Genomic DNA, 13,348 nt, shown 5'->3' with positions numbered 1-13,348 from the left:
AAGTTAGCTAAACCACCTAATACTTCCCAGAGGTATTTGCGGTTGTCAAAAAGGATATTGTCTGATGTAAATAATCTCTGACGAATAGGACGTCAGGTCACAGTGAGCCCGTCTTCTCCAGGGGTGGAGAGGAACCCTTGGTAGATGAGCGGTCCCTTCCAGACTGCCCTGGTCAGCCCCTCACACTTTGCTGGTGTCTTGGTTTCTGCCTTTCCCCCTCTCTTCCTCTACTCCCTCTCTCCCAAGGTCTCCGAAAGACCAAGGTCAAGACAGCCTTGGTGGTTAAAACAGTTACTACTGTGTGTTTACTGATTGAGGCAGAATAAGATTTTGCACATTGCTTTCAGTTGCCTGTATTTACTGCCAAAAGTGTGTTACCCTAAGGTTGAGATTTACTCTCTTTAATGTTTTGGGAAAGTATGCATCATGAAAGCACCTACAAAATTCAGAGTGTTTAGGAATTCCTGACCGCCAAATAGACGGCCCTCATCGTCAGATTTCTCCTTGCCGTAAGGGGAGAGGTTTGAGGGAGAGCCAGGAGCTCTCCTAGCTCTTGCCTCTCCTGATGAGCTTTTCAAAAGGCTCGGACTGCCTCTTTTCACCATCTTATTCTCTCTCCCCTTATGATTATTTCCTAGCCTTCTCCATCAATACAAAACTAGGACATTTTCTACCATCTTTATTCTATTTAATGACCGACCAAGACGGATGCCAACATACATAACAGCTCAGATTAAAATATTTGCAATCAGACGTGACAAAATATTAGCATAATTCAAAAGTACCTTTAAATGGAAACTTCTTGGTACAATATTACCAGGCTTTTAGCTCTTGCTGTTTTAAGAAGAAGGCTTATACAGAGTCAGTGGAGAAAGTCAAATGGTCTTAACCATAAGAAGGTAACTCGATTGTAAAATATCCCGGACTTACTCCAAATACATCACAAGACTGCTTAGGTAGGAAAGTTTTTTCTCAGAAAAGAGAATCCATTTGTGTTCTACCCATCAAACTAAGTAGAATGAAGACCTCTGTTTGGAGCGGGTAACCACAGCAATGGTTTACAGACCGAAGGGAAGAGGTGACATTTGTCGAGGGCCACCGTGAATATAGACCTTACCGACATTAGCATTTCGTTCTCACAATAACCTTGTCCAAGAGGCATAGCTTTCCTCATTTTTTTCAGATGAGGATACAGACCCAGAGAGGTTAAGAAATTGGCCCGAGATAGCCAGTAAATGGCAAAGCTGGTGGCAAAAGAGGTGTTCCTGAATTCAGAGGCCGCGCTCTCTCTACAACACCGGGCTCTAGTACACAGAGGAAGCACGTCAGTGTTGCAAGGAACTAAACAGTTAAAATGAGTTGAAAATATCTGATTGATGTCCCAGATCTGCTATGTTATGAGGATTTTTCAAATAGGGTTAAAAAAAAAAAAAGAAAGAAAAAGCTAGTGTTTATATATAGAAAGATCATATATAACATAATATTTTGAGTGTTTGAAAATAAGACCTAAACTTTAATCTTAAAGCAGGCCAGCGGTGGTAATTTAGAAAACTTGCCAAATGATGGAACAATATTGTTCATGGGCAGCTGTTACGCAGAAAAGCATAGCAGTCTGTGTCCAGAATGATGAGTAAACTTTTTTCAATTGCCGTTTAATCACTGAGAATAAAGTGCCCTGTAGCCAACAGTGCCTCTCTACTTGCTTCCCTGGGAAGTATACGGTAGTAAATATGTAAGTCATCATCGAAGTTTGGGAATATGCAAAATAAATTATAACCAGTTTTCAAATGCACTCTCTCCCAAGAGGAAGCGACGGGTAAGACAAGATGGTTTAAAGATCCAGGTACTGGGGGCATCAGGTCAGTATCCATAGTAACCATGTGCCATATGCCTAAATATTTCTACATACTCTGCAGACAAGGAAACAGGCAGAAGGAAAATCCAACATTTGCATTAAGCAGATGACAGAGCTTGGATATGCATGGGTACCACTTAGGTGATCCTAGTGACATTTAGTGTGGCCTTAAAAAAAGCAAGAGACTCTTTTTAAGCACTTTTTATTGGAAATATGAACTTGTTATTGGGCAAGATTTACTAATTATGCTTCATCAAAAAAATTGTGTTCTCCTCCCTTGTAGTGGAGCAATCTAGAAAATTGTTTGTCTCTCCTTTTGTGAGATCCTCTTCCTCTGCTCATAATGTTTGTATTTGATGTGGAAGTAAGAGTTTAATACAAAGTTTTGGGCTAGAACACCATTTAGATTTCCAAAACACAATTACTGCTTCAGGGAAAACAGACCAAAAACAAAACAAAACAAAAAAATTATCCCCGGGGATAATTTCTGAGAAACTCAGTTGAGAACAATGCTCAGATTCCTTATAAACGATGGCACCACTCACTAACTGAAGAAAACTCGATACCACACCACTAGCACCGTATGAAACCTTTCCCCCCATCTTTGTGTAATAATGCATGAGAGTTCCAGGGAGGAGAGACTGGCTGACCATCCTAGTGACCAAACTGTCGTCAACTGCTGGGGAATCCCATCCAGTTATGGTCCTTCCAGCCTTTCCACCACCAAGAATTGTTTGTACTCTTAGTTCCTATCCTGAAGGTTAAGTAGTGGTTGTGTAGTATCTTTTGACTTTGTTCTAAAGTGGTTCGCAAACTTTAGTGCTCATCAGCATCACCTGGAGAGCTTGTTAACACACAGGTTATTGGGCCCACGCCCAGGGGTTCGGATTCAGTAGGTCTGGAAATTTGCATTTCTAACAAGGACCCAGGTGAGGCCAGTGCTGCTGGTCTGGGGACCACACTCCGAGAACTGCCTTGAAAAACTTTCCAGCTACTACCTTTAAGATCAGCCTGACTTATCAAGCTCTAGAGAAACACCAAACTGAACCTTGGGCAGACAGCTTGGGATTGGATTCTCTACAGCATTCCTATTCCATCCTCCCAGTTTCTAGGTTTATTATACCAACAATTCGGTTTTTTACAAGCTAAAAGACAATGAATGTATCCGTTCAATGGAACAGTGAGATCTGTGTAAGCTTCTCGTCTTTGTATTTAGAGACACTGGTTCTATGGATGATCATCTGTATCCTGTTGACCCTTTGACTTGTACTGGGGTGAGTTTAAATTTAAATATGTAGTGTTTGAGTTTCTTCTGTCATTACGGTTTTGCTATTTCCATCTCAACTCTGTTACAACCTTGGCTCCTGGCTTCCAGAGGTTTTTGAGTAGTTGCTTGCTTGCCGGTAGGTTTCTCTCTCTCTCATTAGTCACCCGAGTACCGACCCTTCAAAGTGACATTACACTACTCGATGTACCTTCATCTTTCACTTAACTGTCTGGTGTAAATTTCTATTTTAATTTCCTGTGTACCTGTAAAGAGTCTACCAGTGGTTTCATGGAAATTTGCAAACTGAACAACTCCCTTTTGAGCAGTACACGTGCCTGTTTTAAGGACTTTTCCGTAAATGTGTTTGTGTTCATATCTGCACAGTGGAGACCGTATTCTCTCATCTTCCAATGATGGGAGAAACGTACATGTGCATCAATATGCTTTGGGATACAGTGAAATCATGTTAACTCAAATATAGGTGGGGCCTTAGTTTATTTCCTAACACTTTGATTAATGCAAAACGAATTTCCAAAGCTAATTAATAAAAAATAAGGATCATAGAGGAAATAATTCAGAGAGAAAAAAATTAAGTACCTTAAAATATCATCCACATATAAACTATATTAATTACATATAATTCTTATTGATTCATTTTCTCTAAAGCCTTCTGCTTGAATATCTTGACCTTTAAATTACTTTAGATTGTATAAATAGAAAGTAATAACAATATTTACTAGAATTAGATCAGAAAGCATATCAAAGTGTTAATGGTACTAAAGAGTCAAGTTCTTGCCTCTGTGGACGGAAATAATTGAAGTGTTTTATTTCACTTTTGTTTTCCATAATCTGTTTTGGAAATTAGGTATGCTTTTAGTTCTTCAAATGGTAACTGATTTTCAAATTAAATTTAAAATATTAATCTCTAGAAATAATTTATTTCCAACTTATGTTACTAACTGGTGCCAAAAAAGGGAGGGGGGATCTGAAAGCCAGTCTTTCGAGCTACCACATAAAATGTGTTTCCAAGTTAAGGAATCTCGGGCCCTGACACTACCAGCCACCAGTGGTCACCCATGGCTACCTCATGATCACGTGCGGGCTACTCTGTCTTCCTCCCTTGGCAATTCTTCCAGCTGTATTTTGTTAGAAGTGGTTATCTGTAATAAAAATTGGTTTCCTGCTAAATAGGCAAAACTGGACAAAGATTAGTGCTGTTGATATTTTGGGTTTCACGTCAGTGCAAACCACGCGGTAGGGTATCCAGGTACGGCGTGATCGGGGCAGAGCAGGTGCCTAGAGGGAAAGAGTATTTCACTTATTTTTGTTTGTTGTTTTCAGTGGATGGGTGGGGTGGGAGGAAGGGAGTTAAGAATAAGACGTTTATTGCCCTAATCATGCCAAAAGACTATTATTCAAAATTATTTTCCTGCTTTTCTAAGAGAAATAAATTACATTATAAACAGTTCCCCGACTACCATTTCCCACTCTAAAGCCAGTGGGTGGTAAGGGTTCTTTTATCCCTTCTTGTATTATGCCAAAGAATTGACTTGTTTCCATTAAAAATTATAAATAAACGAAGCTTGGTATAGCCATAATGATTTGAGTCAGTATACCATTTTATCTACAAAATGCAGATTTCATCCTTGCAATCCCATTCACCAGGAGCCTTGAAGCATTTTGTTTACTCCAAAGGACTTGTCAAGGACGTACAATTTTTATTTTGCCTTCTTAGTCAGTTTGCTCACATTTATTAATTTAAAAAAAACCCTGAAACTACCCTCCTTTATATGTTGATAAACTGTTTGATTTGATAGAATCTGTTTGTTCATTGTTTAACAGGTCCCTGTAAGCAAGCTTGCAAGTGTATTTTGTGTACATTTTATCTGAGGTGAAAATGAAAATTCTAAAGAGAAAATATTTTAAAAGATATTGTATTTATGTTGCTTGTGTTGTAGAATAAAAATTCAAATGCATTAAAAAAAATCTATGTGAAACAATTTCTTTACCTAATAAATATATCAATTTAGTAAATACCTTATGTTTATAGAATTCGGCCAAAAGAATCAGGTTCCTTTTTCCATGGCATTTCACAACGGAATGAAGAGGCCCCTTCCAGTTCCATAACACAGAGATGGTCACTGTTAACAATTTGGTACATGCCTAGAAAGTACATCTGAAGTACACATAATTTTTTAAATATTTTATTTAAAGCAGGTGCCACATGCAATGTGGGGCTTGAACTCACAACCCCACGATCAAGAGTCGCATGCTCTACTGACTGAGCCAGCCAGGCACCCTTATAATTTTTTCTTTTTTAAAATAAATTTATATTGTCAGTAGTTATTGATGGAATTTATTCATTACAAAAATTGTTACCTTTGTTCATAAATCCCTCAATTAATAGAAATAATATTATTAGAAGGTAATACTGAAAAGAAAATATAGCCACTTTTAACGTCATGGTCTTATTAGATTGCAGCTTTAAAACTGTTTTAAAAGCCTACAATAGTATAAGCCTAGGAATCTTCATGTCCAAATCGTGGAATACTGGCCATTAGAAGGATAAAAGAAGTGCAAGGTGCCATAGAGATGGAATCCGTGTACGTGACCTTAAACCCTGATCGTCATTCTGTCATACACTGGTAATCTCACAGTTGTACTACTAAGACAGAGTCACTTCCCTCTTATGGATGAAATAAAACTAAAATAGATACTAACATACTTTGCATACAGACATCACAAACTTAAGTGACCAACCATGTTCGTGGATGGAGAAGAGCAGAGCCAAGAGAGCCCTGGACTTTAGCCAGAAAAGCAGAGTTCACGTCCCTTCCTGGGACTGGGAAAACCATACAACATTTGAGTACAGAACTCAAGGTTCCCTCGCCATAAAATGAATATAAACTCTAACCTCAGTGCTGCTTTAAGATGACATGGAGGCCCCAGTGTTGCAGGGCATTGTAAATGCTAATGACTACTAAATGCAGTACCGCTGTGTGCTGCAGGATAACCCATCTCAAAAATAGCACCACTACTTTGCAAGATGTTTTATACTGAGCCCTCACATGTACACTCCTGGGCATCCGTACCCAGGAATGCACTCCAACACAGAAAGCTTAACATTTCGCACCGATCTTCTACGAGGCGGTTGGCCGCTCAGATGCAGATCTCTTTAATCAAACATTTTGGAAATAAATTCCAGGTCAATAGCCAGTTCTTCCATTATTAATATCCAGCAATGATTATAACACATGCCTAAATCCATATGTATTTCTTTAAAGTAGAGACTTGATATGCTTCAACTCTTTGGTTTATGATCAAAACTTGTATAATTTAGCTTTGATAAATATTTCATCTCACTCATTAGAAAATTCACTTTCCCATCTAGCTTAAAGGTAGGTTCAGTAAGCAAGTGAAAATAAAATCGAAGCATAATGTAATTTTGTGGCTTTCACATATTGACCAACATTCCTGTTATCTCAAGCCTTTGAAAGAATACTCTAAGCCTACCTTTTATCTCTTCCTTGTTTGTTTTTATTTATAGATTCCTGGTTACATCATCAAGTCATGGGTGCCCTGAAACTGCCCCACTAACTTAATCTGGTTGCTCAAAACGTTTTGTTGTCAGAGAAACAAACTATCCAGCTTAATGATCTCATGCAAACTGAGAGAGGGCAACAGCATAATTAAATCCCAGATAAATTTATATGCAATTTCTAAATCGGGGGGAAAAAAAGGATTATCTCAACCTGAACAGATCAAGTTCACAACAGTTTAGAGCTGGGAACTCAAACACTGAACTTCAGTTGACTTTGACATGGTTTCCCAGTCTCTTGCAGAGAATAACCTTCAAGAAGATAAATCAGATGATAAATGTTGTGATGCAGAAGGCTCCATTATAACTCAACTTGAAAAAATAAATATCGAACTTAATTTATTATAAAGGAGAAGATACTGTTGGTTATATTATAGTTAAAAATTCAATATTCCATCGAATCAGTAAATACTCGATGGGTTTTCTAAGATGACAATAGGTTATAAAGGTAACATTATTCTAAAAGGCTAGAATAGATTTTTCTTTCAAGTGGGAGGAATTTATATTATTACAGACCTGTCAGGTCAAACCATTTGGAAATGGGCTTCTTGGAAAACTGAGTATAGGTCTAAGCCTTATCGACTGAAGACACGACCGTGTTTACATCAGTACAAATTTAGGGAGCTAAATTTTACATTATTAAATTGGTAAATTTAATTAGTTCTTATTCCAATGGGGGGGGGGAAGCCTGTAAAACCCTTGGGGATTAGAGCATGGCCTAGGGATAAAAATTATATCTCCTCTCAACAGGTCTCCCCTTAGCCTCCTGCTAGGTTTGGCTGGCGGAGTTGGGGGTGTGGGGGGTGGGGAGATGCTCTGCCCTGCCCCCACACACAGCTGAGCATGCCTGGACACTGCCTCCTTCCCTCTCATGCCATTCCAAGGAATCAGATGGCCAGAAGTTAACATAATCATAGGATGTGCAGGATTCATTACTTTTCAGAATAACTGGGATTGTGTCTTTCGTGAAACTGTTGACTGGCCAATATTCAGGAATGGGCATAGATATGGATTTACAGGACCAGATCTCTGATCCAAAGATCATAGGTGAATCTACCAGACCACCTTTCTTCAATATAAGTTTTTCTTCAAAAGCATTAAGTAGAATCCTGTGACTAAAACATATTTGAGATATTAATCCATGTTCTTTTTTCTCCCAGTATTCAAGTAGGTAATTGGCTCAGGGGTTTCATTGTTCCAGGGCAGGGATATGATGGGGCAGAATGACAAGGAATTGTCTGGGATGTTCTCTGGCTCTTATATTCCAAAAGCCTAAGCCATACACAAACATATACGTGTATGTATACACACACAGTTCGGGTTTTTGTAATATGGGTTTTGAGGGGAAAATGCCATAGAAAGGGAGATTGTAGACAAATTCTCTAGGGTAGGAACCTGAAGAGAAAGAATTCCTTTTGTCCTTGACTAGAAGTGAATTCCTGGGGCTGTAAGGAAGAGGGAGAACAGGTTCAGTGGCAGGGAGGCTGCAGGTCAGGGAGGACCCTTGCAATGACAAGACTGTAAGAGCCCAGAGAAGGCTGGCCCGCATGGTGTTCCTTGGCTGCAGGTTGGCCAGCTAGCCTGGGAAAAAGTCCCAATCCCTGGCACGGCACAGGGTAGCAGAAAGATCTCCACACCTGGTCTAGCAACAGCAGAGTGAGCAGCCACCTTGACAGAATGGAAGCTCAAAATACTCTTTTCCTTTGAGTCAGAGAAAAATAAAGATCAAAACATGATACACGAAGTTGTGGGCTGAGATTTATACCTGATTTTGTAATGAATAATCTAAAAATCACAGTATGTCCAGTTTTGTAAGGCGATTGGAATGGGGGTAGGTGGGGAGACAGTTGCCCCCACAAATGCAAAATCATTTCCAAGGAAGCGCCAACTGAGTTGGCAATTGACAAGACCCCCCAAGTTCAATGTCAGTAGCCCTCAATGTCAAAAAGTTGTCTGCCCCCTTTGGGAGCAAGTCTGCCTCATCAGATCATCTTCCATCAGGCTCCCAAACTGTCCCCACTTGGATGTGTGAGCTGTTTTGACAAAGTGCAGTTCGGCTCCTCCCAATGGGCAGGGCTCCATTGCTGCAGATAAACCCAGTCAATGTCCTCCACCTGATTCCACAGCCTTCCCCCTCCTCGCTTCTGGGTGAACTTAAGCAGCTCACCTCCTCTTCCGCCAGCAGCTGCAACAGTCCCCCTTCAGGTTTCACCTAACCAGTAAAAGACACCACCCGCTCCACGTGGATTTTGACAAATGCAAACTTAGAACTAGTTTCTTTACATAATCATCATAAGAAATGCAACAGGATAACAGCTTACAGAATGACTTCAACCTCTGTCAAAAACACACCTCCCCCACCTATAAGCCATCCTCCCACGTAGCTCACTGATGCCCACGACGAGCTCAGCTACCCTAGACGGTCCCAAGTTGGGAGGTATCTAATATCCACTTGACTGATTGTTGAACTTGCAGGTGTCCAGGCCTTGCCTCAGAAATTCTGACCCAGGAAAAATGAAGCAGGGCTCAGGAATCTGCAACAAGCTTTCAAAAGTACTGTGATGCAGAAAACCTACGGGTCACTCTTCGAAAATTATTCCAAGAAGGTTAGTCTTATTCTAAGAATCTGGTTCTAAGAATCTGATGTATATTGTGCTCTTGCTCTCTCAAATGAATAAATAAAGTCGTCTAAAAACAACAAAAACAAAAATAAAAAAGAATCTGATGTATAATCTGACCTAAAATTAAAAGCTGTAAATTTGTTTCTTAAATACAAGAGTTTAGGTGGAGGCCCAGAAATATTGTAGCTGTTCAAGGCTTTACGTGCCCAGATCGCTTCACTGAAGAGCAGAGATTTTAAGTTGGCATGCACAAGAAATCAGGGGGTCTATGAACAAGAAAAGGAAAAATTATAGCTTTCTTTTCACTGACTTCTTTTTTTAAGTAATCTCTACCCCCAACATGTGGCTCAAACCTACCATCCCAAGATCAAGAGTCACATACTCTACCAACTGAGCCAGCCAGGCTCCCCCTCTTTTCACTGACTCCTAACCGAAATTTAACATGGCCTTCAAATTTGAATATAGGCAACAAACCACCATGACGATGGCAGGCCTGTGACCAGTTCCCCACAGAGGTCACAGATCTTTCCCTATTGCAGATCCCTCAAAATTCCCGTACTTGGGAAGCACTAAAGTTGCTATTAGAACCGCTGCTGGATCTTGTTATCTAACGTGTTAATGAGGAGGAATACATGTATATTTCTCTTTCAAAGTTGAATATTTTGATAACAACATTGGTTTCATTTTTTTCATTTTTTATTTCCTTTTTTAATAAAATGTATGTTACCATAAGCATTTAAATATTTAAAAATTTTAAAATACTTTAAATTATTCTGAAAAAGGCTTCATAGACTTCCCCAAGCTGCAAGAATCTATGGCACAATAATCAGTTAAAGAAATTCTGTCCAGGATTATCATAAGGAAGGACGGCTGTAAATCTGGGGTAAACTCATCAAATTACATTTGGGACAGGAGCCTTTTCTCTCTCGTGTCACCTTAGATTCTAATGTGATCACCTAGGAATCAGGAGCCCAAATTCCGGTGCTAGATTAGCACTGTTTGTCAGCAAATTACTTCTGAGTCTCATTCCCTCACCTGCCACATTACCAGGCTGGTAAAACAATTGCTCATGGCCCTTAAAACATAAACCATTCCATTTTCCTGACCAAAATTCTGATAGCAAGATGGTTCCTGTAAATTCTCACAAAGGCTCCTGCTTTGGAGGCATTCAAATGAGGACAGTGCACAGATTTTTTTCCAACTAAGAAGAAATGTCTCCCTGCTATAGAGTAAAGCTTACTAAAAATATAATTCTGTATGTATTCATGAATTTTATACACTTTTTAAAATTCCAGTTGGTTTGAATTTTTAAAGCACTGTAGGAAAAAAAAAAAAAAAAAAAAAAGAACGGCCTAAAATCCCCCTCTGCTCACATTGTGAAAAATGGAAAAATTCAATGTTTTTATGTCAGATTGGCCCTGTAAATTAAAAAAAGACTAATTTCATGTAAATTTGAAAAATTGCTTTGAATCAGAAATATTTCAAAAATAAAAGTACAGCTAGCAATGTTTAAAGATGAAATGGATGACGTATCAAATCAGAAGAATTCACTTTAAATTCTTATTTAGATTCAGCTTCCTATTACTGAATATACCAACACTTTAGCTGTCTGGAATCAATTTGACTACCAAATACTAAGCTAATATTTATTCTAAAATATTCAATAACTAATACTGGCAATGATTTTATTGAGAAAATCTGATGCATAAATGGTCAAACCCATTTATCACAGAATCACATTATCAGCCAGTAGACTATGAAATAAATTGAGGGGAATCTTACTTATAGCACTAACAATGGAGCAACCAGACTATTTAATGATATCTTCATTATTTTCATTTCGAAAATGAATCCATAGATGACTGCAGTAGCCATTTTTAAAAGATTGATTGATTGGTTGATTGTAGAGAGAGAGCGAGAGTGCACGCATGCAAGCAGAGGGGGGCGGAGAGGGAGAGAGAGAACCCCAAACACCCTCTGCACTGAGCATGGAGCACAACATGGGGCTCGATCTCATGACTCTAAGATCATGACCTGAGCTGAAATCAAGAGTCAGACATTTGACCAACTGAGCCACCCAGGTGCCCCCAAAATAGCCATTTTTTAAAGAAAGACAAGATTGAGAGGATGGGCTTCTCAAAGGAACAGAAGTCTCTGATAATCCATGCTTAATCCATCATAGAAAAACGATTTCCTGTCTGAATGGAGCATTAGATTGTAGAGAACCTAAATAAGCCCCGTCCAACCCTGTCTCAAGGCTCAGACCCGTGCTAGGCAATTTACGTACAATTGTTCTCAGGACTACTGCACATGGGAGTTTCTCAGATACATTTTACAGATGGGGAAAGCAAAGTCTCCAAGAAATGAAAGGGGAAATAAATTCCTAAAGGTCACATGACTAGCAATTGGCAGAGCCAGGATTCAAACGCAAATCAGTCTGACCACAAAGCCATGCTCTCTCCATTAGAACATTATATGCCTTGTGGTAAAAATGTAAATGAAATGAGCAGCCTGGAGAAAGCCTTGCCCCATGCAGTACCTCCAACCTCAATCAGATAAAATCACCCACAGACTTAAATTCAAACATTTTTTTAATCAGTACTCTCCAAATAATTGTGTTATATTAGTTGCCACAATGAGAGACAGTCTGGTGTTATGACCATGGAAAATACAGAATAAATTCATCTGCTATAGGAAGAAGCAGCATGAAATTCCACTGATGGTTGTATTTAACCCAACAATCTAGCATTTTGCCAAAGGATAACATGAGAGCGCTAATATTCACAACAAATTTAAAGGTCATTTTATAAACACAATTTTTATAATTTCTAATTTTATTCCTGCATTAGGTTATATTGCTGAGAAGCAGTGTATTCAAACCAAATTATCTCAGCTTCCTTTAGAAATGCCTTCACGAATTAAAATTTAATGTTATGTCCTTGGCTTTTAAAGAAGGTCGATACAAAAATTACCAAATTTGTCTTTTATAAATCTACATTAAGAGTAGGTGCCCATTACATTACTCATTTGTTTTCTTATATAAGAAACCATGAGGTGTTCTTCCCGAATTCAAAGCCAAGGTCTTTGATAACAATTATTTGATCTTATACTAGATATTGACTTCTTTGTTTTTGCTTTAGCTTCCAGGAAACTCAGAGCTAAATTCAGGCTGAAGGAGAGTGTTGAGGAATAAGGGATGAGCAAGCCACAAGCACCAGGCTACTGACCGCATTTCTTGACTCTCCTTCTACACTCACTGCAACTCGGAAACGAGGCAGATTCAATCACGTCATCTTAAGGAAGGAAAGTGCATGGAGATCCCTTTCCTAAGGAGGTCCAGTAGGAAACAGTCAGCATTCACGCCCAGGTCTGAGTCAAAGTTCAAGTCCTCCACCAGCTGAAAAGAATTGTTTCCCTTTCATTCCCTAGGAGCACCCATCCCCTTGCTCTTTAGTTTAGTTTTTATTTATGAACAGCCTAAAGCCTTTCTGTGAGTTAGATGTAAGTCACATGTAAATAAAATATTCCCTCAGGAAATATGTGACCTAGCTAATACTATGATATAACTAGCATAAGTACTTACAAATTCTCTTAGCCACACCAGACACCCAGAATTGCAGGTCCCTACTAGCAGCGACGGATCAGTGGCAAAACTCAGTGGCATAACCTATGGAATCTGAAGCAGGTAACCCTCAATCCCACTTGGGTCCTTCAGCATCCATGGGGACAGGGAGGGACCATGGCTTACCAGTCTCTCTTTAGATCACATTCTTGTCTAAAGAGTTGAGATCAAGGGGGACAGGAAGATGGCAGAGTAGTATTATCCTGAGCTGATCTCATCCCACGAACACACTGAGATGTCAGTCAGCTACATATATGCAACTAACTCTGAAAATGATCTGAAGACCAGCAAAACAGACCTTCCACAGTTAATCGCAAAGAGAAGGCCACATTGGAAAGGCTAGGAGGGGTGACAACATGGCCAGAGACCAAACCCACAGTGAGAC

This window comes from Ursus arctos, unplaced genomic scaffold (assembly GCF_023065955.2).
Source record: "Ursus arctos isolate Adak ecotype North America unplaced genomic scaffold, UrsArc2.0 scaffold_13, whole genome shotgun sequence".
Lineage (NCBI taxonomy): Eukaryota > Metazoa > Chordata > Mammalia > Carnivora > Ursidae > Ursus > Ursus arctos.
Note: the sequence above shows the minus strand (reverse complement) of the source record.